The 26,229-nt window shown below is 39.4% G+C and overlaps 1 protein-coding gene across 6 annotated transcripts in view; it reads left to right on the forward strand.

Moving 5' to 3' along the window:
- The first annotated feature begins 2,469 nt into the window (after positions 1-2,469).
- The window catches only part of SLC39A10 (solute carrier family 39 member 10), a 57,642-nt gene continuing 33,882 nt past the window's right edge, over positions 2,470-26,229 (forward strand). For 5 of the 6 annotated variants that reach the window (XR_007505941.1, XR_007505930.1, XR_007505948.1 and 2 more), the window contains exon 1: positions 15,669-15,767. The gene's annotated coding sequence lies outside the window, so the exon portion shown is untranslated. Of the gene's footprint in view, positions 2,561-15,668; positions 15,768-26,229 lie in introns of those variants that run through there. The other variant, XR_007505950.1, reaches the window with a different exon arrangement.

A 26,229-nucleotide genomic window follows, 5' to 3' on the forward strand; every position in this document is an offset into this window, starting at 1 on the left:
ATTATAAACTGCCTTGAAGACATTAAGCATAGAATTACAATAGTTAGACCAGTTCTATTTTCACCTAAATTCAAGGGAGCATCAGGTTTTGGATTTAGCGAACATGATAACATCATGCAGTCTAGCTAGGAAAGTGGCACTGGGCTTTGATTCTTGGTGTCAGCAGAGACTTTTAGTATTATAATCTAGGTGTTTTGGTCTTTTGTAAATGGTCATGACTTTACTTTCTATGCTGCATAACTTGATTTAAAATTCATTTTAAAGATTCCCATAAAAACTTGCAAAGGTCAGACTAAAACGGCATAGTTAGTCAAATGTGAAGCAGCTTCAAATAGTCTGCTGTCCAACTTTAAGTCTACTGTCATGACTCAGAAGTTCTATGAAACCAGTATCAATGGTTTCTGTTTAGTGTGGTGCACTGCTAGTTCAAGCAAGAAAACTGAGTAGCTGTAAACTAATAGTTATCTAATATTTTTAATCTTAAAAATTAGGAGGGAAAGATGACCAAAAGAACTGGCTAAACAATGTTGTATTTAGTCTTGCAAAGATGAATGAACAGAGTGCTGCTATTACTTTCTGCACATTCTCATGAAATCTCAAAGAACACATTGGTGGTTCAGGCTTTGTGTGTCTTGGGAAAAACAAAGAAAAAAGGTATTACATTTGAGTTTCTAAGTAGTGGGGTTTTTGTAAAACAAAGTGCCTTTTCTGGTAATAGGCACTACTCCAATTCCAGCACTGGAGCTGAAATTACATGTGTTACAATTACAATTTGGCATAAATTTATATGGTGCCAGTCAGCAGCTTTAAATGTAGGGTTTGCTTCCTATAAATCTAGAACAAAGATTTTGGTGGATTTGAAATTTAGCAAAATGTTAACATAAACAGAATAATGACAAGAAAATTATGTAAACCTCTGCAAAAATATAAATACCCATGCTTTCGGATATATCACAATCTCCCTCTGTATCTAGTTCATATTACTTATTCTCTTATATGTATCCTTTTACTTAGAGTGGTATCTTTTTTTGTTTATTTTACTTTGAACTTTTAGGGGAAGGGGCCTATGCTTAATTTATTTGTAGAGAATAGGCTAGTACATGCGGCTCAATGTGTTTGGAGCATCAACCACTGCTGCCTTGACAATATGTGTGGTAGCAGCTTCATTGTCCTGCTACCCTTGCCGATTCCAGTTAGACTTTTCCTACAGCTGATCTACAGGAGTGCTCCCCAAAACAGCAATGAAAAAATTGTACAAGGTGGCAAAACAAGAACAACTGGTTTCTAAATTTTAATGCTTTAACTAAATCCCCTCAGCAGAGACATAAAAAGTTTTTTCTTCACACAGAATTGTCATTATGAGTAAACTGGACTTAATTATTATAGGCTAATAATATGAACATGAGCAAATGAAGGCAAAGCAAAGAGGCAATGTATTAAGGCAGACAGCACATAATTTCTGGACTATCTATGCTGCATACTTTTCTGCAACAGCTTCTGGCAGTTGAAAGCAATTAAACACCTTGCTGCTTACAATGACATATACTTGGAAATTTTCTATGATGGCTTAAAGAAACTAAAAGTTAAAACAATTTTCTTGAAGGGGTGAGAGGGAAGGGAGCCTTTCTTCTTGTGCAAAGATCTCTATGGGAAAGAAAGCAAGCCATGCCATTTAATGATAGCTGTGCATTACTGTTTAATTATAGATGTTGGCTTTATCTTTTATATTTTTCTCTTCCATTGTCATTAAAAAAATCTCTATTGAAACTGAAACCTGAGAAACAAGACTAACTTTGAAGTTTAATCCAGAGTTTATTGAAGTGAGCATATTAATTTTAGTAGGTTTTGCATCAGCCATTTGGTATACTGCATTTCTCACAGAGCCGCAAAATATTTGGGAGCTGTATACATATACTTCTCCGCATATTAGAGAGGCCTAAATGTTACTATCAAATAGAGAAAGAAACAATGCCATCTTGGTTCATACTGAAATCAGTGTGTATGAAGCATTTCATAAAAAAGTGGATTTGTTATGTTGTTATGGTGGTTGTTATGGTGTCACATACCTGGCAGAAATCAAGACCTTTTTTTTTTTTTTTTTTTTTTTTTTTTTTTTTTTTGGTAATGTGTATGCAATGTACCTAAAAAAGAAATAACAGGGCTTTCGAAATGCCTGGCTTCTAGCATCTAGGACTTTTCCACAAACAGCAGAATCTGGAAAAGATCTAAATGCTTCGTAGCCTCCACAGCAGGAAATATTCCCCCATACCCCCCCGCCAACCCCCGCCATTCACACACACACCAACTTCATGTCTTGCCATGCTCTATAACAAATGCTCTTGTCCTAATTTGGTGTATGGTCACGACCACATTTTTCAGTAATGATTGTGACATGCAAAGGACATGATTCAGCAAGACCCTAAAGCATGTGCCTCACTTGTAGCACATTTACATTCCCATTGATTTGAAAGGAGCTACTAAGCAACTGAGCTGAGGTAAATACTTGCCTATGTAAATCCAGCAATATGTTTTAAACTCTTGAATTGGAGCCTGATAAAGGGTAAGTACCGTGTTCCTTTGTAAACTTGTTTTATCATCATTTTCAGGGAAAAAATTAAACCAAACAGACTTCCTTTAAGTTCACTAGGTGACTACTGGAAATGATTGCTTCAGGGTAATAGAAACCAAATAATCTTTTTTCAACATTCTCTTGGAAGTCCACCAGCAACAAGCACAATGGGGGGTGGAGGGAGGAAAGTCTTACATCCTATTGTCTCCACAGGACTCACTGTTCCCTACTGAACATCAGTGTCAATTTTCCAACGGCTTACAGATTTGTCAGATAGAAAGCGTCTTTCTGCCAAAGATAATGTATGTCTTTTGAGTGTATGGGTAAAGAAGAAAATTGTGTCACTCACATGTGGCTTGCTTGTTTTTTAAACACTTCAGTAATCATTCCTACCTTGCAGTTTGTGGATGCTTTGCAGTACTTAAGACTAAATTGTATTAAATCCTAACTTCAAATGTCTCAACAAAGTAGTTTTGCTGTGGGTATCTTAAAATGATGCACAACATTTTTTGCATCTTTTTAAAAACCAGCATTAAAATAAGTTCTCTAAAAAAGCTCTAGAGGTCAGCTTTTTTTGTGGGAGGTTTCTGGTGTCTGGTTTTGCTCCTCCTAGAACATGACAAAGTGAAACTGAAGGAAAATATTTTCTGCCTCCTCTCTGAACTTATATTAACAACATGTTTTTTTTCCAAAAACAGAAGAGAGTTTCAAGACTATATAAATATTATTGCTAAATTTGAACCCCCTGAAAATGAAGTCAGGCTAAAGCAAAAAAAGTCCATTGAGGAGAAGCTGGTTTTATTAGGGCATTAACTTCAGTGGTCAGCGGCACTGTGAAAGGCCGTTCCAGTCTATGTTTGTTATGCAAGAATCAAATAGGAAAGCGTTCTCAAGCTGCCTCTTCCTGTATGATATTGAAGGAAAACTGTTTAAAAACTTAATTCTGGGAAGATTATTCCTCATCAGTATCTCAGGAACAGAATGCGTATATATTCTATGTCCTCTACATCACCAGGGCATGGCTGTCTGAGAGAGATGCTATGTAAAATAACAGTCACTGGTTACAGACTTCAAAGGTCTGCAGTGAGAAGAGTGACCATACAGCGAAGAGAGGTAGATAGCTTAAGTTTTACATCTGACACCTTATCAGCAACAGATTTGTTTTTCTTATTGATTCCTCTGTACTTGTCACTATTCAGTTACAACTCCAGCTTGGCAAGTGCTGCCACAGAGGAAGCATCAGCAGTAGTTTAAGTACTATGTTTCCTGACCTTCAAAAAAAAACTTCAAATGACAATTTGGTAACGTCATAATACAAACATGACTTTTTTGGAGCTGCATTGGTGATAGCAGTAGGAGGAATTGGAGGACAGAAGAAAAAGACATAGAAGGAAGACCACTTCAGAGGAGAAAATCTATTTTAGAGCATCTCCCAGATTGAATATGTTTGGATTTGTAGCATTTCAAGGCAATGGTCTATTGCAAACATGACTGTCCCTATCTTGCACACGTCACCACCAGCACAGACAACAAATGCATATTTCTTCTACCACCATTAAAGAGAGAGACTGGTTTGGGGAAAAACAAAACAAAATGCACACACAACCAGAAGCCTGCTGTCAATCATTTCTCCTACTCTTCTATTACACTAAGATATTTTGGTGTCATAGACCATACAAAAAAAGAAATTAAAAAATCCACCCATAAGCCCCACCCCAGCACAACTTATTGAATACAGAAATAGTATGCTGCTCTTCTCTGCTCTACCTAAAGAGTGGACAAGTTGTTTACATTGGCAAATCTTTTCCAGCTGCCTCAACATCTGGAAACTCAACAGATTAGGCTCTGTTGAAGTATACACTGTCAGAAAAGGACATGGCAGTGCTGTCCCCAGAAGGAACAGAATTGTTGGCCTGGTTTTCTACAAATGGAAACAAGAATGTCTGTCTCTCTGGGGCCTCTGCACAGATAAGACCATAAAATTAAGTCATGTTGGGGAAAAAGAAGGTGGGCTCCTTTTGCTAAGATTCTTGCAAATACAAACTACTGCTTTAAGAAGACTGAATCATCTCTGAAAAGGTTTCTGTGGCCAAGTAATTTTCACTACATCTGTCAGACTTTAGGAAAGCAGATTTTCTGAGGACAAGAGAGCAGAGTTGTGCATTGTCTTTATTTAGATGGCATTATAACCCAAAATGGCTGGGTGACCTTGCTGGTGGTTCCAGCCAAAGGGCTGAACATGAGCCATAGCAAGACAGAAAGCTGTGGGATACCTGAGGAAGAACAGCTCTGGGTGCAATGAATAGACAGAGATGTTTTGGGGCAATTCCATCTGCTTCTGCCAAATTCTCAAAATCTTGTTATTTTCTCCTCACTCAGCTTTCTGAATGAATGCTGATCAGGTTACATTAGCATGAAGACTGACCCTCTGTCTTGTGCCCTCAGGATATCATTGACTTTTGAAATGAATGCTGTTTGCAGTGCAACACAAGTGGCACACAAAAAAAAAAAAAAAAAAAAAAAAAAAAAGTTGCAGTAATTTTAAGGCACCACATCTTCCCCTGCAAAAATCACTTTTCTGTGCTTTAGTTTTAATTGTAATGCAAAACTCATCAGCAATAACCTCTGAAAAATAGCCTACTGCTGCTTCGCTATTCACACTAACTGGGGCTTGTACACTGCACACATCTCAGTGCTCAACAGTTAAAATTTTTGTGCAGCAATTTGAAGTGTCTTCCTGTGACAATAGCAGCTCTGGTTTTAGAACTACTAGAGCAGTACCATAATATTGGTTTTACTAGCTCAAGGTTCAATTTCAATATGATAATAAATAAACCCCCCTGTTCAAACAGCTCCTTAAAAATACAGTAGTTTAAAAAAGAAACTGCATGGATAGCAATTATTCTTGCTGAGGGAAGTGACCATAGGCCATGCAGTCTCTCCCTCCTGTAAATGAGGAAAAGAAGAGAGAAATTACAAGAACCAGAAACTGACGCCCTGAATGATGAAGTTGGCACTCGACATTCTGCAAGTGGACTGATCTGTTCTGTAATGTGTGCGTGCTGCTCTTAAGAAGGGAGTGCGTGCAGCAGTTTCAGTCGTGTCATGGTTGGCAGTTCATTTTCTGATTCACTGCTGTTTAGAAGCTGCATAACCAAGTCTATTTTTGTCTAATTAGTGACAGCTGTGATACTAACAGTATCTTCTGCGATAATGGGGCCAAAATTGGTATACTTCTCTTAGGGTAAGAGGTACAGATTACATTAAAACTGAAGCCCCCTAGAAAAAACAGCAATGAATTCTTGTCATTCTTATGCTACAAATTTGACACACCCTGTAATATAAATAATGTTATCCCAGAATTACACTGTCCAAACTATGTACTTTTCAGTCATTTGAGATAAACTTAAGTAAAACTCTGTGAGCTGATTTGGGGGTGAGAATTTCCCATAATCTGGCCTCTGTTTCACATGGGAATTGGGCAATGAGCCAGCCCAGCCCAGGTACACATGAGCCAGAGAGCCGCAAGCAGTCTCTTTTCAAGTAACTGGCTTGTCTAAAATATTCTTATTCCAAGCTTCCTTGCAAATTATTAGTAAGTATTGACTTTAGTTGTAGCTTCTATTTGGTTTTAAGAAACAATGTCTTGAAGTTCATGTGTACAATTTTCTTCTTTTCATTATATATATGGATTTGCTAAAGTATATTATGTTGTGCTTCAGAAACTTATTCTCAGAATTTTAGTGAACTGGAAATTTGATAGATTACAGGCTTTCAAACTTCAGATTTCACTTGCAATTAAGCGAGTGGACTTCTCTCCCATATATTTAACGTTTAATTAATAGAAAAGTAATCCTGAAAATGTGAATGAAATGACAGTGTTTACCCAGCTACAAAGACTTATACAAAACTACAGGCAAAGAATAGAGAAAGATGATTCTCTGAAGTAAATGCTGTTCAAAGTAAGGCTATGATTCCAACAACTGTGTTAAGGTACTAGGTTTAGGTAACTACGTAAGTGGTCTGATAGCCAAAAGCTACTGTGAGGCTGTTTTGAGTGAGAACCACTAGCCACTCACTTTAATATATGAACAGGGTGAAGCACATTCATGGGTCATTTTTTTCCTTTTAAGAAATAGCTAAGAAACCTCAGCAGTAACTTATACTGAAAAACTATTCGAAGTTATACAGATACACTCTTCACATATTTAGAGAAAGCCACCTGTTGGAAGCAGTTTCACAAGCAGACATTTATTGAGAGATGGCAGCATGATTAAATGAAAAAATAAATCAGTTCACTCCCAAGACCTTGAATTTTGCCCCTACCTGTCCAAAAGGCAGTAGTATTTGTTTTCTTTTCCAATTAATTTTCAGCCTTGAATTATGTCACTGCATGCTTGTGGAGCATTTTGGTATACATTCAATAATGTAAACCTGTGATAAAGAAGAGCTTTTGCTGTTCTAAATTTTATTTTAAATATTCTTGGAATGCTCCGCTTTACCAACAAAAGGCATGAATTCAAACTCATATATTTTTCTTGGAGAAATCCACAATAATTTTATTAGAGCTACCATAGAGGCTCATCTGAGTTATATACCCTTCATATATATGGGAATGAATTTTCAGTTATATTTAGAAAGTGAGAGGTAAGTGATAAAAGAAGATAAGGTTATCTGAGAGGGGTGGAAAGACATAAATAGTGTGAGTGAAATCAAGCATTTTCAAACATAACTTTTCCTTTTTTTTTTTTTTTTTTTTCCGCTTTCCCTATTTCAGTTGATGACAAAACTGGCAAACTTCAAGTCTCGGACTGGTTTTCTTCCCCTGACTTTGACAATCTGTTAGTTATCTCAGCAACGTTAGTCCAACCCAACCATTGCAGAAATCTCTCTGCTTGTTTACTGGCATTCCCACCCTTGAGTCTTCTCAGAGCTCTCTCAGTGCTCTAGTACCTGCCAAATACATCACCTGACACTTCAGCAAAGATACATGACCACATGCCCTCTTCACAAGCAGTCTCACTAGTCCCGTGCTTGCTTAAGGAAATGCTTCAAAACTTCTCTTCCTTTTCTAAAGTATAATGGGATTTATTCATCACTGTATTACTCTATTCTTCTGCTGCTATAGTTTGCTCTCAGTAGAGTTACTACTGGTTTACAGCAACAGGCATCAAGTGAGGTTGCTAAGTCATGCAGCTGAATAATAGCAACGAAACAGGCCTCCCTGTTTCTCTGCCTCTCTTCCTAGCTTCTAGCTGTGCAACATACACATGGCCTGTCTCTCCATGTAATTTCACTGGTATTCATCTCTGATTTTCACATTTCTTGTCATTTAGATCATATTCTATGTGTCCCTATGCTTAATCTTTTTGTATATCAGCTGAAGTTTACTCTCTTCTTTGTAACTGCTTATGCTTAAATTTGCAATCCTACTTGTGTCATTAAAACTGTAATTACCATCCAGCTGTGCAAAGCATTTTGGGGCAGCAACATGGAAAATAAAGCTGCAGCACCTAGTAGTACTGTCAAATGATTGTAGTTAAAGATTTGGAAATCGGTGTGTTTCCTAATGTCATTCATACTCCTCCTGGTGCCTCCTTATTTATTTTCTGTAGAAATGGGTGATTTCAGCATGCCTTTACATCATGGAATACAGGTGGAACAAATACAAAAATGTAAATTATGGGGTAAAAACACAACAACTTCAGCGCACGCCAGCCTTTCAAAATCAAGGTCATGTACTTTTAACATTTATTGCACCCTGAAGGCCACCATCCTACTGCTCCCTCCAATTCCCATTTATGTAATTATCAGGCATGGAAGGATAAACACAGCTGAGTTTAAGTTAACTCTTTCCCTAAACTGTGGGCCAGTCATCAATAATTCTGATTTTGAGAGCCTTTTTGTTGATTTTAGATTTTGTTGCTGGTACAGTTGATTTAAAGAAAAGCAAACAAAACACCCATTTCATAATTTGCTTTATTGCTGCAAACAATATCTTTGTTTTCACTGCCAGTGCATCTTCTTGTTTCCTGTCTTCTCTGTAGGTGTCCCTTTGAGGCTTTGGATCCATGATAAAGAAGGGATGAGGCTGTATGACATCCCTGCCCATTCATTCAAGCTTAAGTTACTGGAGCATGTCCACAGTAGCTCATTTTGGCTCCCCTTTCCACTGGTGAAATTTCATAGATGATTAGTCCCTCCTGAGGTGTTCAAAACAGGTAGCCAGTAACTTAAGGATGTCTTGGCTTCCTGATTCTGCCTGCTGACAATGAAGGAATTTAAGTTTAAAACTTGTCATTTCCACTTCCATGTGCAACAGAAGTGAAAGAAATGGGGAACTTCACCCCAGCTGCCTACTAAAATCCAGCTTTAGAAGAGCTAAGCTTGTATTACTCAGCTAAGTCTAGGTCATTTATAGGCTGCCAATCACCAAACTAGTGGTTAAAAATTGGCAGGGACTGATATAAAAGATACTGACTTTCATTTTCTTACTTTAATCTGCTCATTGATTCTTTCAAATAATGTTGGGGACAGTATCATTAAATTTTTCCATTCTGTTTGAGAAGAGGGCATGAGACAAATTCCTCAGCATCTAAAGGGATTACATTAAAGTCAATATTTCCTCTTTGGTCAGGTGGGTCAGTTTTGGAATCGATCCAGTTTTCTTTCATAAGTGTAAGCCTTTAGAGGAATTTTCAGTTTACCCCACCCAGCCAGCTAGTACAGCTTTGTTTAATGTTTTGAATCCTGCTTGGCTCCAGCAGAGAATGTCCTGTATTTATTGATACAGAGCTCTTCTATGGATATGACCATAAGTTCTTTGTGCTCAGCAATGTCACCCCAGTCATGTGCTGAAGGAAGGAACGGACTGGCCTTTCCCTCCCATCATATCCTTCGGTATTTTCTGCAATCAGTATGTACAGAAAAGATGTCTAATGCAAACAGGTGTTTTCAACAGGCAGGAAGGAAGGGAGAAAAACACATAAACCCGAGTCTGCAAGAGAGGAAAAAGGCTGTGACACACTGTCCTTACTTTCTAATATCTTCCATTACGAATCTTATCCCAGCCCAGCTGCCAGCAGATCCCATGTATCTTGGATCCAATGAAAGGGCTTTTGGCTGCTTTAGACAGTAGGACTGGCAAGTTATGTTTAAAACAAATAATAACAAAACAAAGGGAGAGTCATTTAATAAAGTTTGCCCAGCAAGAGCTTTCCTGTGGATAAGCTATACTAGCATTTGCTAGCTTTGCAAAATTAACCAAAGGTCTACAAGTCATATTGGCTTTTTTCCATATTGCAGAAAAAAGCTTTGTGTGGATTAAATACTTCACTTGCTGCTGCAGCATCACGCCCTTTTGCGTACGGCCTTTGACAGTTGTGTAACCTTAAGTCTAGAGCCAATGAAAAAGGTTTTAATTTTTTTCACTAAAAATGTCACCTTGTGTTTAAAAACAAAAACAAAAAGCCTAGCCCTGTCCCACAGAGAAACCAACTCAAAAGCTTCTGAAACAAAGACCTTTAAAATCTGCATCTTGTTCTGGCATGTTAAAAAAAAAAATAAAAACAAAAATTATGGGCTTCTGTTTAAACTAATTTCCTGCCAGTATTTACACTAGTACCACATTTAAAATTATGCAGACTGTGTCACTGACATCAATACTTCTGCTTCAAAACCTTCACATAAGTACATGTTTATATACTGTCCAAACAGAGGGATATGTACATGTCGTTGTAAGAGAATAAGGGTAAGAATTGTTTTTAAAAACAAAACAAAAAAAACCCCTCAGATGGATTTCCCTTTTTGTCCTACCTTTTGAGTAAAGAAACTTTCAAATTATACATTCTAGTTGGTGCAAAACTGGTCAGATCTACTTTGAATTATCATTGGAATTTTTCCAGTTGAAACTAATTAGAACTAACTGAACAAATCTGCGAGGCAAAGGCTTAAACAAGATTACCCAGTTTAGCAGGAATGTGAAAAAAGCATATATAGTCTCTACTAAAAGTAGCATTTTTATACACAGCCTTGGAGTTAAATAAACTTGGGCTTTAAATTCGTTGCAAACAAGCCAGGTAGTCCTGAGGCAGTGAAATCCCCCAGAAGACATCATTGCCTATTTCCAAGCATGACCTTTAAACACAATATCACTTCTTGCTTGCAGTGATACTTAAGCTCACCCTGATGCTTAAACACCTTCACTTACGTCCTTGCCATAAGCAAAGTTTCTGCTGCTTCAGTGCCCAATTTCTGTGCCTTCATATAGCTTGGGAATGAGTATGTATCAAACTACTAAATAGTGGAAGTACAAGTAAATCTGTACGATACAACTAATGACATTCGGTTATATAATAAGTACATCAGTAAATTCAAAGCAGAAGAGACAACTGTCAACAGGTTGTATTTTGAGATCCAGATTAGGAATGAATGTAATGAAAGAAAATGTATTCTATATGATTCCTTGACATTTCACTTCAGCAGCTCTAGTTAGTGCACTTCTGAGCAAAGCCCCCTGTACTAAAGCTCTTTCACTCCTAACGAATTTGGTAAAATCTGTCTGCTTGGCAAGTTGGTATTGACAATAGCTGTGCCCTGTTAGTCATTCCCTACCTCCTCAAGGTTAATTCTGCCACTTGCTATCTCCATTAATCTCTTTAGCAAGCTGAATAATACTTGTTGGCCATTGTCAACTAAGAAATGGCATTTCTGAGTTTTATTCAGGGTCTCAGAATAAGTAAAAGGCAAGGACAGAAGCTCAAAAAATGTTTTAAAGAATGGGAAAGAAAATATATGTGTAACATATACACCACAAAGCCAGCTATGCTGGCATTCAAACTACCCTAAATGCTGATTAAATCTTTGGACAAGATGATTCAAATAAAGGAGGAAGTTGATGTTTCAAGCCATTATCTTGGCTTTTTCTTGAGACAGCAATATTTCAAAAGTAAGAAAATTAAGTTGGGTTCTTCAATCAAAATGTTGAATTTGCCAGAGGGGTACAAAACTTACTTTTGGCAACAAATAGTGACATTTTTCTCCCATTTAAACAGCAGAAGATGTGTGCACAACTTCAACTACTAGTTTTCTAAATTAATTTCTCCCAGTTAAAATATTTTTCAGTATTATTGTTCCTAATCTCCAAAGAATACTCACAAGACTCTTGCTTCTGCTTACAGTCAGAGGCAGTATCAGGATATGACAACTAAACCCATGTGCAAAATTACTAACTGGGTGTAAGAACACAAGTGGAGCAAAAGCTAAATTCTCCTTTTTTTCTTTTTTTTTTTTTCTTTTTTTCTTTTCCTTTTTTTTGTTATTAACAGCGAGGGAAAAGTTGCTTCTAAACAAACTACTTTTGTGTATGCATGTCAACCTTAAAGAACTCAGCGTACGAGATCTATCAATCTCTGTCCAATCTCACACATCTACTCTTTAGGCCTGCATCTCACAACTGAAGCACAACGCTACATCCTGTCTCTTCCGTGACCGTTTTCTGTGCCAACACAGCTAGTTGACCTGAACTAGGGCCTGCTGACCAAATGCATCAGGTCCACAGCGTACTGGAAAGAGGTCAGAGCACTGTACTGGAGCTGGAGATGTGCCTCTAGACAGGACCCCACCTTGAGATGAGGCCTGCTGGAAGCTACAGTCTGCTTTTGCAGCATTATACTCCAAGCCCTTTTATATTGGTAGGATATTTTCCCTTCCTGCAGCCCAATGTATGAGCATGTACCGTGCAGTGTTACTCAGCAAGTAAGCACCCTGTGAAAGGAGAGGGGGGGAAAGACAGTTCTGCTCTAAAAGTATAGTAACATAGCGTTCTGCTTGAAGCTTGAAAAGTCAGTCTGGATTTGTTGCGTGCATTTGTGTTATCTCAAGCTATCAGCACTCTTGCGGTGCTGGCTACCCTGCTCTGTTGTACCAGCTTCCCTGCAGCATGGAAAGTTGTTCCACATGCTTTACAGGGAAGGATACTTCCCAGCTGCATGCTTTTCATAGTAATGCCTGATTTAATAGTTTTTGTTCTGGGTTTCTGAAACTGAGGTGTAGAAACTCATACTTTCTTTAAGTATTGATGTGTAGGCAGTTCTTGTACTAAAATACATGGTTAAAACTACAGAGAAGTAACCTAACTGCAAGATACAATGTACAACTATAGGGAAAATATTCCAGATACAGCCAAGCTTTTCAATGTATCAAGAGAAAGCCATCACCACACTAACTGGGAAGGTTATAGCCTAACTCAGAGTACAAATGAGGCTCTCATTTCTTAACAGGAAAGGATGCTCTATCTCATAGTGCTGGCAAGCCTATTAATGGTCCCTTCTGGCTTTAAAACACACAGATATGTGTAAGAGTGTGTAACAGCTGGAGAGGAGGACTTCTCCTGCATAGAGAAGTCACTAATATAGAGATTTTTTTTTTTTAATCGGTATACCTTGTTTGGGTGAAGCTCTGGAAAGTAGCTATGTAGCATGAGTACCTCCACAATAAGGCAAAGTTGCCTTCAGAGATGCTTCCTTACCCACCTACTTGAATTTTCTAAGTTTTCTAAATACAGTAAAAATAGTACAACATCAATCAAGCCTGAAATTTTAAAGGACCTTTCTGTATTAAACATCTTAATTTCAGTTCATCCATTGTTGCCCTCTTACTGGAGTTCTTGATTTTGGTTTTTTTTATGAGATTTTTACATTATTTGAATTTTACTCAGAAAAGCTAACAAACCCCAGATGCTCTATTTTATTACTGTGTACAATTCACTCAGAATAAACCGAAGGAAGAAGATACAAAACTGTACCTATTTTTTTTACATTCTTTGCACTCAGTGGTTTCTTTCTAGACCAAACAGCAAAACAAATAAGTCACGCCTAGTGATCAGCGGTGGGTATTGTGGTAGATATCTAATGACCGATGTCAAAATCAGATCTGTATTTTATTTGCTGTACAAAAATTTGGAAACATGAAGGACCTGCTTTGAGTCAGAAATCATTCGAGTTAACGTACAAATGATCTGGTGTGACAGTTTGGTATAGAACCTCATAACCACTTTGATAGTCCCTAAAACTTGAGCTGAGCAAAGGTTGTCAAATTTTTGGACTAGTGTTGTTTGTATTCTAGGTTTTGGTAAGATATTTGGGGGGGGGGGGAAATGAGTGAGGGAATGTAGGTGTTATTTTTTTCCCCTCAAAATACATACTAAAGAGAGAAAAATATACTGGAGGAGATTGGAAATTAGAAAGTCTGTCACTGGGACATGAAAATGATGGGGAGGGGGGAGGGAGTAACTGGAAAAGTTTAGTAAAGATTCAGCATCACACACCCAAAGATTGGTGTAGCATAATGCACAAAGCTGATGCGGTCTTAGCTCTAGAACTGTTTGATAGGGCTACATGTCTTTATCAGTTTGTTACATTACCTGCATTATAATGAATATTCATCTTATCTAGAACAGTTTACTCTGGTTTTCTTTTGTACTGGGACTTCAATTTTATGTTTACATGGGTTTTGGAGTCTAACAGGTTAACAACTTTCTTTTGGTTACTAAACAAACACTATTGATCCTTTAAATTTTTAGTATTTTAAACTGGTTTTGTTTTCTAGGGATATGTCACCAAGCAAAAATTCACATAATGATTTTGGGAGGCTATTAGGGTGGATAACCATGGGGTAAGGCTTGGATTCTGCCTCTGCCAGGCCAGACTTAGGGTAGTGCTGGTATGAATCATCTGGTTTGACAAAGGAACAAGTTTAGGAAGGATTAGGTGAATTAGTTCAGTTCAGTAATATAAGAGTCTGAAAGAAAAAAATGCATGCCTCCTTAACAAATAGGGGGGAGGTTAGTTTGCTTGTAGATTGAAGCCTGCTATGGAAACATCAAGTTATTTTCGGAGGAAAATGTGGTGAAAATTGTATGCAAATTTCTCAGAAAGAAAAATGAAATGGGCTACACTTTAAGTGTTCCTACAACTGGTCTTCAGCCTTTGAACAAACTTGCTAAAAATAACCATTACAAAATAAGCTGGTTTATTTTAAAATAGTAGTTGAAGTACTCCTATATACGGTAGCTCTTACGCTATAAACCAAGATGTCTACAGATCCTCAGTGTTGTTCCATTAAGGGTTTTAATTTACTTAAGGTATTACTTTTTTTTTTCCAGTTCTATAGCTGTCGTCTAGGAATCAAATGTGCTGTGATGACGGGCTCCACCTCGAACAGGGGGGATGTTTATTAATACTTTAGATGATAAACAGGGTTTTCTTTTATTTCATGGGGAAGCCTGACAGGATTTTCTGGAGTTAAATAAACGGGGGGGGGGGGGGGGGGGGTAATACGCCTCTCGTTCTCGGCAGGGCATCTCCCTGCCACAGCCAAGCTCTACCCACGAAATCCCCCTCTACGCCCGAAAAGACCTCTTCCCCAGGCCAGCGGGAGCCCAGGCAGCTCCGCGGCTGCCGACGCGGCAGCGAAGGCCCGGCCCCGACTCCAGCGGCAGGCCCGGCCCTCCGCCGAGCGGCCGGCTGCGCGCCGCCGCCGGCGCAGCGGCCCAGGCCGCCCCCCGACCGAGCGGCCAACGGCGGCGCCGCCGCCGCCGCCCGCCCTCCCGCCGGGGCACGGCCGCCGGCTCCGCTTCCCGCCGCCCGCCCGGGGAGCCGCAAGGCTCTTGGCCGGGGGCTGGCCCGGGCCCCGAGGCCGTTGTGCGGCAGGCGACGCCGGAGCAGATGGCGCGGGCGGCACGGCTACCGCCGGCGCTGCCCGCAGCCCGGGGTCCGCCGCCCTCCTGCCCCGGGGCCGCGTCCCGCCCCAGCCGGGCGGCCGGCTCCCATCGCTTGAGTGATGAGCGCAAGCCGCCGCAGGGAGGGGAGGGGGTGTGCGGGGGGGGGGGAGGGGGCAGACACCCGCTACGCCATTTTCGTAGTCCGTGGTGGAGCGGGGGAGGGGGGAGTGAGGCGGCGGGGGGGGGGAGGGGAGGAAATGGCTCCGCATTGGGTAAAGCGGGCTGCGGGGACGCGTGTGTAGTCCGATCTGTATGGTGCGTAGGGGTGAGTGTGGAGAGCGCGCTAGAGCTTGGCGTAGCCGTGGTTGGTGAATAGCGTATCGGTGGCGGCGGCAGGAGCTGCAGGAGGAGGAGGAGGAGGCGCCGCGGCGGTTTGGTACCGAGCGGAGAGGGAGATGCACACGGCACTCGAGTGAGGTAGCTATAAAACCCCATTTGTTTACATTCCCTCCCCCACAACCGGCCGGCGCTGCGGTGAGGGTGGCGGCTGGCCCCGGGCTGGCGGCGGGGGGTGGGGGGGGGGCGGACGAGGAAAAGGAGCCGGTGACGGTCGGCAGTAACGGACACCACCTTCCCCGGGATGCGGAGCGGCACGCGGGGGACACGGCGGCGCGGCCGCTTCATCACGTGGCGGCGGCGAGACCCGTCGCCGGGCCTGGGGCTTCGCGGGTGGGCGAGGTTGGCCGGCGGGGGTCTGGGGGGCGGCGGGCGGGGGGCGCCGTGCCCGGCTTCCCCCCCCACACCCCCCCCCGCGCTCCCCGGCAGCGGAGCACGAGGCGCGGCCGCGGCGCATCCCCCCACCCCCTTTCTTCTTCCTCCTCCTGCTCGTGAGTCGACCATGCGGCAGGTAAATCCTCCCCGCCCCCCTCACCCTTCTTAACGAGGGGACTGGGACGTGGCGGCGGCTACGGGGCTGTAACTGCCCTCGCCGTTTTGGGCGGAGAGAGAAAAGGAGGGGGCGGCAGGATGCGGCGGCGGTTGGTTGGGGGGCGGGGGGCGCCGCGGACTCCCGCTGCGACCTGCGAGCGCGCGTGGCCGGCGCGGCGGGCGGCACGGCCCGGCGCGGCGCAGGCTGGGCTCGGCTCTCTCCGGGAGGCTGCTCTCCGCCTCGCGGGTCCGGTTTGCACGTAACGCTCCGTGGCGTCCGCTCTCCCATTTCCCTCTCGCACCCTTCCTGTTGGGAGTGCCCCGTCCCCGCGGAGGCGTCTCTGCGCGGCCACGTGGAGGCCCCGAGTGTCGGTGGAAGGTGCTGTCCCTTCCCGTTCCGCGCAGGGAGCTGCAAGGAAAGGCTCGCCTAACGGGGGGGGGAGGGGGGGTGTGAGCGAGCTTCGGTGGTGTGTCAGTGAGGGGCTCTCGCAGTATTTTGCCATATTTGTTCGGGGGGCGATACGGTGGTGGCGGATGATGAACAAGCCACGCGATTAAATCTTGATTGGCTTGAGGTTTCGAGGTAGCATTAACAACTGCAGAAATTGCACTCGGGTTGTAACCCGCACGTAACGTTAAACAAAGCTAAGAGAGGGTCAGGAGATTTTGTCGCTGGCTCTAGGATACTGTACACAGAAATAATGTGCGAAAGGAATTGATTTTACTGTTCTCAACTGTTTCTACTGCATACGCCACATCCTTTGAAAACATATACTTAACGTTGAAACTTTGCAATAAAAGTACTCTTTAAAATCTTTAGTTATCTTTGTCTTTTTTGGGGGGCTTCTGTAGGAGTGTTCATACCTGCCAGCTCTTGAATTCTTGCCTCTGAGTAAGAGTTGCCCGAGTTAGAAACATTTCTGGTATGTCTTCAAGTAACAATCGTCTTTTTTTTGTTGTTAATTAAGATTGGACATTGTACGGTAATACTGAGGGAACCGGTGATCTCTGAAGCCTGATACAGTATTGAGAAATGCACGCCGGAAGGCCTGGTTAGTTTCAGAAGTGTGGAAGCAATTGTTGTCTAGTTAACAAAAGGAATTCCTGGGGTGTTCCAGCTGTTATGTTCTAGTGTCCCTTTGGGTAGTCCAAAGTAGTAACTGATACAATGACATAAAAATAGAAAACTTATTTCTGTACAAAGCAGGCTTCCTATTAGGTTTCCAAAATTCTACTTTAACAGAGAATGCATTTGGATTTTCCTTCACTTGAGAATGTGCTTTCCATTAGATGTGTAGGGGAATAGGTATTCTGTGTGGACTGGTGAGGCATACTACTCCAAAGCAATGGTTACTTTTTAGGCTAGTACTCTGGTATGATAATGTAAGAAAACAATGTGAAAAAGTTCTCCGGTTCCCAAAAACATTGAGACCAGCGTGACTATTGACTTCCCTAACTAGATTTTTATTAAAATAACTGTTAAAATAGAATCGGTGCTATTGTCCTGCAGCGCTTCTTTTTAAGCTGTTTTCAACGCTTACATACTTTTGAGGAAAAAAGGATGCAGCCATGCAATCTATTTCTAAAAGAGAATAGGGCCTACATATAGACTGAATTAATTGTGTATGTTTTATGAGGTTAGTGGTGGCAGTTCCATAGGGGGATGTGCCTTAGTGTCCACAGAAGGTGGATGTAGAAGGATCATACACAATTGCCTATCTGGAATAAGCAACGTGAAAGGAGATTCAAACTATATTAAAAAAAAAAAATAATCTCCAAAACAATGAGGTTTGTTTTAATTAATATTCCTTGCTTTCATGTAGGTCTTTGTGCTTTCCAGGTTGACTTAAGTAAAAAACAGGTTAAGTTTGGAGTAGGTATCCAGTCATAAAACGTGTAATTACAGAAAAGTTGTTTAAAATGGCACAAATATGCTCACAGGTTTAATGGTCTTAATGTTTGTTTCTCCCATTACAAGAAAAAAAATAATCTAGCGAAATCGGATCAGCAGGGTAATTCAGGTATGTTCCAGAAAGTTCACTTTATGTGAAAAAGCACACATCCTGGTGCTGACCTTCATCTACTACAGTGCTTGGAAATACTCCTTTTTAATTAGTGATCTCAGAGTAAGATTGATGTGATATTGTAACGGTATCCATCTTGTAGAGTTGTATCATGAAAAGTCAGTGGGAGGTGATGAGTGCATATGGTACTTAGGCCTTATATGTTAAATAAATCATTCGTTTTGAATATTCGGTAGAAAACCTTTGTAAGATACATACTTGCTGTGTGTAGTTTGATTTACACAAGTAAGATAAACGTATACGCATGGAAAAATGAATATATCCGACCTGGCATGGATTTCCTTTGTGGTCTTCGCCAATTAAGTCAAGCAACTGTAATTTAGATACTTCCTGATACGTTTTCTGCAAAGCAATGGCTGAGTCAAGTAGGAAGAAACTTTTTAAGTAGTGCCCAGATCACATGGACTTCAAGCTTAGGTGTGTATAGTCCCAAAGGTATGTTTGGACTTGTTTGCTTTGGCTGTCCAGTTTTAACGTCATTTGATCATGATTGTGTCTATTGTAATGACTGTTATTCCTGTCTCTGTCACAGTTTTTACAGAAATGGAAGTTTATTTTAAACGTGTGATGGGCACTTGGTGAATCAGTGATAAGATAAATCAGTCTGGATTTGGAAAACAGTTACATGTTTTTACCAGATGGAATTACAGAATTAAAATTCCATAAGCTGCCTGAAAGCTAAGCTTCATGAAAGTTTTCCTGTAAGTTAGGATTTGGTCCTTAACTGTGGTGAAACTTAGTGGAAAGATCGTGGCATCTTTACAAACTATTCTACGGAATCAGGGATGGACAGGTGTAACTGCATGTGTCAACAATGAAAATGAATAGCAGAACAAGAAAACATCACTCCATTTTCTTCACAGTTTCACTATCAACTGTCAGAACATGTGCTATTTTATCGCATGTTTGCAGAACTGTCAAATGAATGTACCCAGGCTTTTTTCTTGACACATTTAAAAATGTTGGTAGAAGTTTCAGAGAATGAAAGCTTAATCACAGTTCTGTTCCTTGTGTAGGTATGATTTTCACAGAATTGAGCTTTAGGTGCAGGGAGAGTTTTGTCAACACCAAGAATTTGTGCTTTTCAGGAAGCAATTTCTGTTGTCCTAATGTGAAGAAAATCAGTATAACTTCCTGTTCTTCTGTGGGAGTCACAACTTAATTTAGAGAGCATTTAAAACAATTATCATATGAAGAGTATTCATCTTTGGGGGTGGGCTACTGACGTTATCTTAAATGAGAACTAGCAATTTTAGCTTGCTGATAAAGGCCTGAAGTAACACCTGATGCAGAAAGAATTTAGATTGGTTTTAGGTCATTTTGAAATGGCAACTGAGATATTATTTGAAATACACCTAATAAAGTCTGGTAAGGAAATATGTACCAATTAGGCAAAGCTAAAAAAAACCACAAACTTTAAGTTTCAAAAACTGACAGATGTTGGAAACCATGTCCTGCCTACATTGTAATCTAAAGGAAAGAAAGGTATGCGCTGCATCAGTCCATCTATTCATAATATTTTATGTGCTATTGCATCAGTGCCATTTCTCCAGGTTTTTTAAAGTGATAGGAATCTGAGGAGTAAAGAAGTTAAAAAAATAGTTGTTTGAAGTCACTTGTGCTTTGTTACCTCTCGTGATAATCCCAATCCTTTACAGGTTTTAATACCCAAAAAGCTGGAAGCCAGCATGAAAGACTGGGAAGATGATGGTTTCCTGATGTCGGTCTCAAAAGCTTATGAGAAGAAGGGATGTTGAAATTCGATGTAGGGTGTTGTAACCCTGCTGGGGGACACAGTTCATTACACTGGAAATGTTCTCATCTTCTGGGTATCACATTGTGCTGCCTCATCTTATCTCTTTCCGTTTTCTGACTTTGTCAGTTGCTGCAGAGGAGGAATGACTCAGCTGTTGTCTTTTCTCTCAGCTTTTGATGACCTAGGAGCTTCTTTCTCATCTGACTATCACTTTTTCTATAGCTTCCTGCTTTCCAAAGCAGTAGGATGAGAGTGAAGAAAATCTGCTGGTTTTACTAATGCAGAATTAGACTGCTACTAAAACAGATGGAGCTATTGCAGAATTTATGCTGCATTGTCTATTGGAGGGCCTGAATGTATGTATATTTGTCCATTACTGCTGTTCTAAATAGCATGAACAGAGTAAGAAATACTCCTGAACAGATCTTGAACATCAGCAAAGTGAACCTAGCAAGCTGTGGATCAGTTTGCTTGTGTTTATTAGAAATTTTTGGCAGTGAAAACTAATACAATCCATCTCCAGGTTTGGTTTTAGGGGGTTTTCTTTGGGCTTGGTTTTGGTTTTTTTATTTGGGTGGGTTTGGGGGTTGGTTTTTTTGAAGAGCAGTCCTAAGAGAAATCTTGTTTTCACTTGTGAGGAGTACATCTGTAGTCTTAGGATGAAGCTTGCTGTAGAAACTTACCCCTCTTTTTCTTCTGTGTTGGCAGTCACATCATCTCAGTATTAAACAAAGTATCAAGTATGCACAAAATGTGGAACATTAACTAGAGAGGAATTAGAGCTCTATAGCTTCTGAACTGTTAATAGGTACAGAAAATTGTATTCTGTAAGCATTCAGTTTGGTGCTTAAGTGACAAAGAGACTTACTTTTGAAGTCACTGATATAGGTAGCTAAACTGATCTAGAATTGAGATAAAGTCTGCATATAATACTGGAAGTTACTGAATAGCTATGATCATGTCTGAAACTCATTAATCAAATGAGATCCTGTGTTTAGTCTTTTTTGTAAGATAAAATGCATATGTGAGATAGAAAGCCCTTCAGATTAAGAATGTATGAGGGAAGTTTTATGCAGGATTGCAGGATTTGCATAAAATTGTAAATGTACGCAACAGAGGCTTTGTGCAGTGTTTCTGCCTGTAGGTTATAAACACTTTAGAAATAGTTTCCAATCACAGCTCCTAGTAAAGACCACTGTAATAAAATGAATTCCAAATAGATGCTGTCATACAGTTTATATGTAAAGATAGATATCTCAAGATTACCTACCTGACTTGTACCACATTCATAAATTGATCTTTGTGCATTTTTATTACAGTTGCATTTTTATTACTGCAGTGTGATGGTTATTAATGGACAAAAACAATACCTTGAATTCTGAAGGATAACTGTAAATGATAATTGATTTACGGCTGGTGATTGGATATCTATAAATAGTTCCTCTTCCAACCCAGCTGATTGCTGATGATAGTGTGCAGCCATACTTAGGTTGGAGTATCAAAGCAAAACAAAGGAAAAAATGCATGTAATCTCCAAGGTAGTCTCCTTGAATGGGTGTTACTCAATGTGATTCTTGATGTGGATATTTTCTGAGTAATATTTTTATCTTTGTTATATTGATTTGCATTTTAAGTAGGACTGAGTAGCACTGTATCCCAGGATGACTGGTTCTAAGGTTGTTCATGGTAGTAACCATATGTCATGTACAGCTGTAAGTTGAGTTTAACTCGCCTTGCAAAATAACTAATAATACCACAACCGATGTTTCCTGTAAGGGAGAATAGTGATTAGGTATGCATCTAAGTCTGACCAAGTCTGATTTTGCCACTGTAGGCACTACTTCATTCATATCATACACAGAGCAGTCCAGAAGAGTTTCTTTACCCAGATCAGAAGAGCTTCTTTACCACCAAGTGGAATATCATACTCTTATGTTTTAACTGATGATTATATTACTTCTCAAGGGTCTATGCAATTTCTGTAATCCATTCCTGTAAAGAAAGAGCTCTTTTCATCAGGGCTGCACTACCTTGACAAGTACTCTCACCCCATGAAATGCAAGCCATATCATTTAGGCTACATTTATTGGCTACTTCTATCTGCAGAACATAGAAGCATTTTATTTATTGCTGACCTGAATGTCTGTCTATAGAAGACAATATCTCAGCCTAAAATTACAATTCTAAATTGTACTAGCTTACATTAAATCTTAAGAAATATGCTACTTGGCTGCAGTCCAAATAATGTGGTAGTCTTGCATCGCTACATTTTTATGCTAAAAATAAAATATTCCCGTTTATTTGATGTCTCATATGATATGTAAACAGGATGGACTTTCCGTCATTCTTGTTCTGAACTGCATTTGAGGCAATTGTCTAGCAGAGACATTGTATATTAACAGTGCTTGAATTGTCCAGTTGAGTCTGTCTCAAGACTTGTACCATATATTCAGTAAATACACAGTAGTTGCAGCAGGATGTATATACAAAATTTAGCTTTTTATTGTAATATGCCTATAGCTAATTTGTTAATGCTTGTAATATATTCTAGACTTCTATTTTGTTAGCATGTTATCAAAGCAAAACAGCCTAAATTTCCTCCCATGCTAAAACTTATTTTTTTACACAGTTACTGTCTCTGTACTACAGGCAAGAGATCAAGTTTGTAAAGTATGTAGTCTAAATTTATGCATCTGCATCTTGCAGAGTAAGGTACAGAGTCCCAGGAGAAGTTCATTTCTAGTGGCTCTGGGCAAAAATTCTCATGCTGTCTTTTGCTAACTATGTATGTTCAATAGTAGGGAGAGGAATGTGAGGGGTTTATGCCGACTCTTAAAAGAATGGATTAAGATGAGATGCTTTAGTAAGAATGCAGCAATTATAGCAAATTATTATTACTTCTGTTTTCTTTGTATCAAACCTTGTGGTTCAAATTAATTGCAGTAAACAGTTATGCTAGGTGATGTAAAAATAGTTTCACTGTCTTTGAAGACCATACTTTGTCTTGTATTCCCCATAGAAACTGCTGTTTTGTCAGTGCTAAGTGGCTGCATTTGTCTAATGGAAGAGTGTATTATTATGGTACTTTTTAGCCTTTGATGCATAGGAACACCTCTCATAGGTTAATTGTGGTATAGTTTAAGCCAATAACCCCTGAAAAATATATATGGATTTAATATTTTAATGTTTTTTTTTGTTAATGGACTATGGTCAAAATCAAAATGGTGTTTTGGAATAAGACAACATGCTGTTGTTGAGTTCTTAAAATAGTAATAAAATTGAAAAAGGCAAATTGTCACTTCCGTAGGGAAAATTCCGAGAGTTTCTATGAATAAATTATCTTAACTGTTAACAATAAATTGAGAATGTGGACATGAAAGGCAAAGGATTAATTACATTTTATAAACAAAATGTTCTCAAAGTGAAACATTGAGAGGAGTACATTGTTCTTCAAATAAAAGGAATGTATTTTAACTATGAAAAAAATACTTTTTTTGCTGAATTTTTGTCCATATCTTATCAAATATGTTGTGCAGTAGTTCCAAGCAGTGATTGAATAATGGTGGAATACTGAACCGATACCTCGTGCTCTGCTGTTTTCTATTCTGCACATGCAGTTAGGGTTTACTTCTGTTTTCCTTATCTTGACAAGCAAAGCGAGATCTTTAACTTTTCTACCTCACAGTCCTAATACCATTAATATACTTTTTAAAAATTACATTTACATTATCAGAGTTAAAGCTGAATACTAGAAAGTACATGTAGTTTAATCAGAAATTTATAAATGGTGAACTGAGCTTATCAGACAGAAAAATATTTTTTAGTATTTTTGCTTCACTATTATGCTTTGCTTTGAGGATACAGTTATGTTGGCCAAAGGTAAGATACATTGTTAGGCATGCCGAATTTTTTAAAAAAGGGTATTTCAACCTTTATTATTCAGGCATCAGGTTATAGGTTTTCCCCCTGTATTGAAAACTCTGATCAGGTACTGTGGTATAGCATTAGCTGGATATGGATGCCAAATCTAGGTTTGAGTGCCAAAGAGCCGACCTATTTATTGAAGTATTTCAACTTAACCTGGCAATGAGGTGGCCTGCTAGGAGACAGCATTTTATTCTAGTGACTGGTTATCATAAAAACTTAAATTACTATGAAGAGGATCAGAGGACTCACAAGAAACTGTTGTGCATCTAGAAATAAGAAAAGCCTTAAACTCTTTTAACAGCACACAAATGTTTAGGTTTCTTCACCCGTGGTTAACTGGAATCAAAAGTATGTCTGTTCTCAGGATTAAACTCTCATGCTGTTTATGTTTAATGATATTTTAAACTGATCTATTCTAGATGTTAAAAATAAGTTTGGAGGTGTAGATGGACTGTAACTGCCTTGATTATTATCTGGTTCTTCCAGTAGATTTTAATTTTGCTGATGTGTATCAGTTTGATAGATTTCTGTCAGTTTACCCTGGCGGTTTAAGCTATCTTGTACCACAAGTCTGTTTTGTAGTCTGTTAATTAGTTAAACACATTATTTGAAATACAGTAGTTTTAATTGTCTTGATTTTGTAGAAGAGATGTGCAACCCTGATCACATAATGCATTTACTTTGTATAGCTTTAATTTGATCACAGTCATGTATTTTGTAATATGACTATGATGTGCTCAGCAGACTCTGGAAGCGGGTGATGTACTGTCAATTACAGTACCAAAAAGAGAGGGAAGGGGGGAGGATATTTTTAACAGAAAATGTTGACTCCACTATCCATGGAATAATAAAGTATTTGTTACAGAACCTCATGTTTACATTCTGGGAATCTTAAATATTTTTGAAGTTAAACCTGGAAAATAACGGTCACAACCGACTATTGACCCTTTGATTTTAGAGGTAGAGTCCAGTTCTCATTTGGTTTCAACTGTTGGTGGCAAAGAGCATAAAACATCTTTCTCAGAGAAATTTGATAACCCATAATTTCAGTGGTAGGCTGCCAAACCATTTCTGTTCATCAAAAAGAGAAAAATCACAAATATTTCACATCACCCTTTGCAGAACATGCCTCTTGATTAGTCAGAATGGTCTTGTTCTTCACTGGATTTGTTTCGAGATATACTTACTGATCACTTGTCCTAAAGGTTAGAGACAGCAACTAGCTCCTTTTTTTTCTTTTTCTTTATTTTTTAAACTGTTTCTTGTACCAAAGTATAACAGTAGAAACCATTTTAAAATTTAATACTGGAAAAAGCACAAGAAGCTGGTTCACTTGCTTATTAACTAAAATTGACAGATTTATCAAAGTAGTGGGTTCCTGATAAAAGGTGTTCTTTCTTTACGGAAATGGGTTATAGAAATTAGATAGAGCCTTGAGAAGTAATAGAATCATGTAAAATGAAGAAAACCATAGTAGCAAGGGGAGACAATAATCAATGAAGATGAAAGATGTCAATGATCCAAGGAGTGACATAGGTAACATTAATGTCCGAGTGATCCCCCTGAGAAGGATGGTGACCACAATAGTATTGAATCAAATCAGCAGTTAGTCCAGAAAATCCTTATAATTAAAATTACAATGAAAGGAAGAAGACATGGTGACGCTCAAGGAAAATGACAGGGGAGCATCCATACTTCAGGAGAGGTACTAGAAGAAGAATGTACTGAATTATAGTTACTGTAAAAGCCAGGAACTGTTATTAGATCAAATTATAATGCTATACAACGTAGTCTAGGTTAGATACATCTAATTGTAATGTAGTTTTAGAAAAACTGGTAACGCAGTCTCACTTTCTGTAGTATGTGTCCTTGCTTGTCTGTGTTGCTATTGGAATGTACTGCACTTCTGAGGTGATGGACATAGGGAAGTACATATACATAATGGTGTTTTTGAGATTTTAGTTTTAGCCCATCAGTATTTTTTATTTGATTGGCTAATAAGACATCTCTGCTTGCATTTTAGATTAAAGCTCTAAGGATTGTGCTTCCTTTCCCCTTTTCTGTCTCTAATCTTGCAATAAGCATAATATTGGGTATTAAATACTACATTTTTATTCATTTGCCTCAAAGTTGTGTCCCTTCAAAGTTGCTTTAATAGCTTGTTAAGAAAGGTTAGTAGTTCATGGTGAGTGATTTTTGAAGCCAAACAGTATTTGTATCAGTTTGAGTGGTTGCCTCAGTCATC

This window comes from Accipiter gentilis, chromosome 1 (genome assembly GCF_929443795.1).
Source record: "Accipiter gentilis chromosome 1, bAccGen1.1, whole genome shotgun sequence".
Classification (NCBI taxonomy): Eukaryota; Metazoa; Chordata; class Aves; order Accipitriformes; family Accipitridae; genus Astur; species Astur gentilis.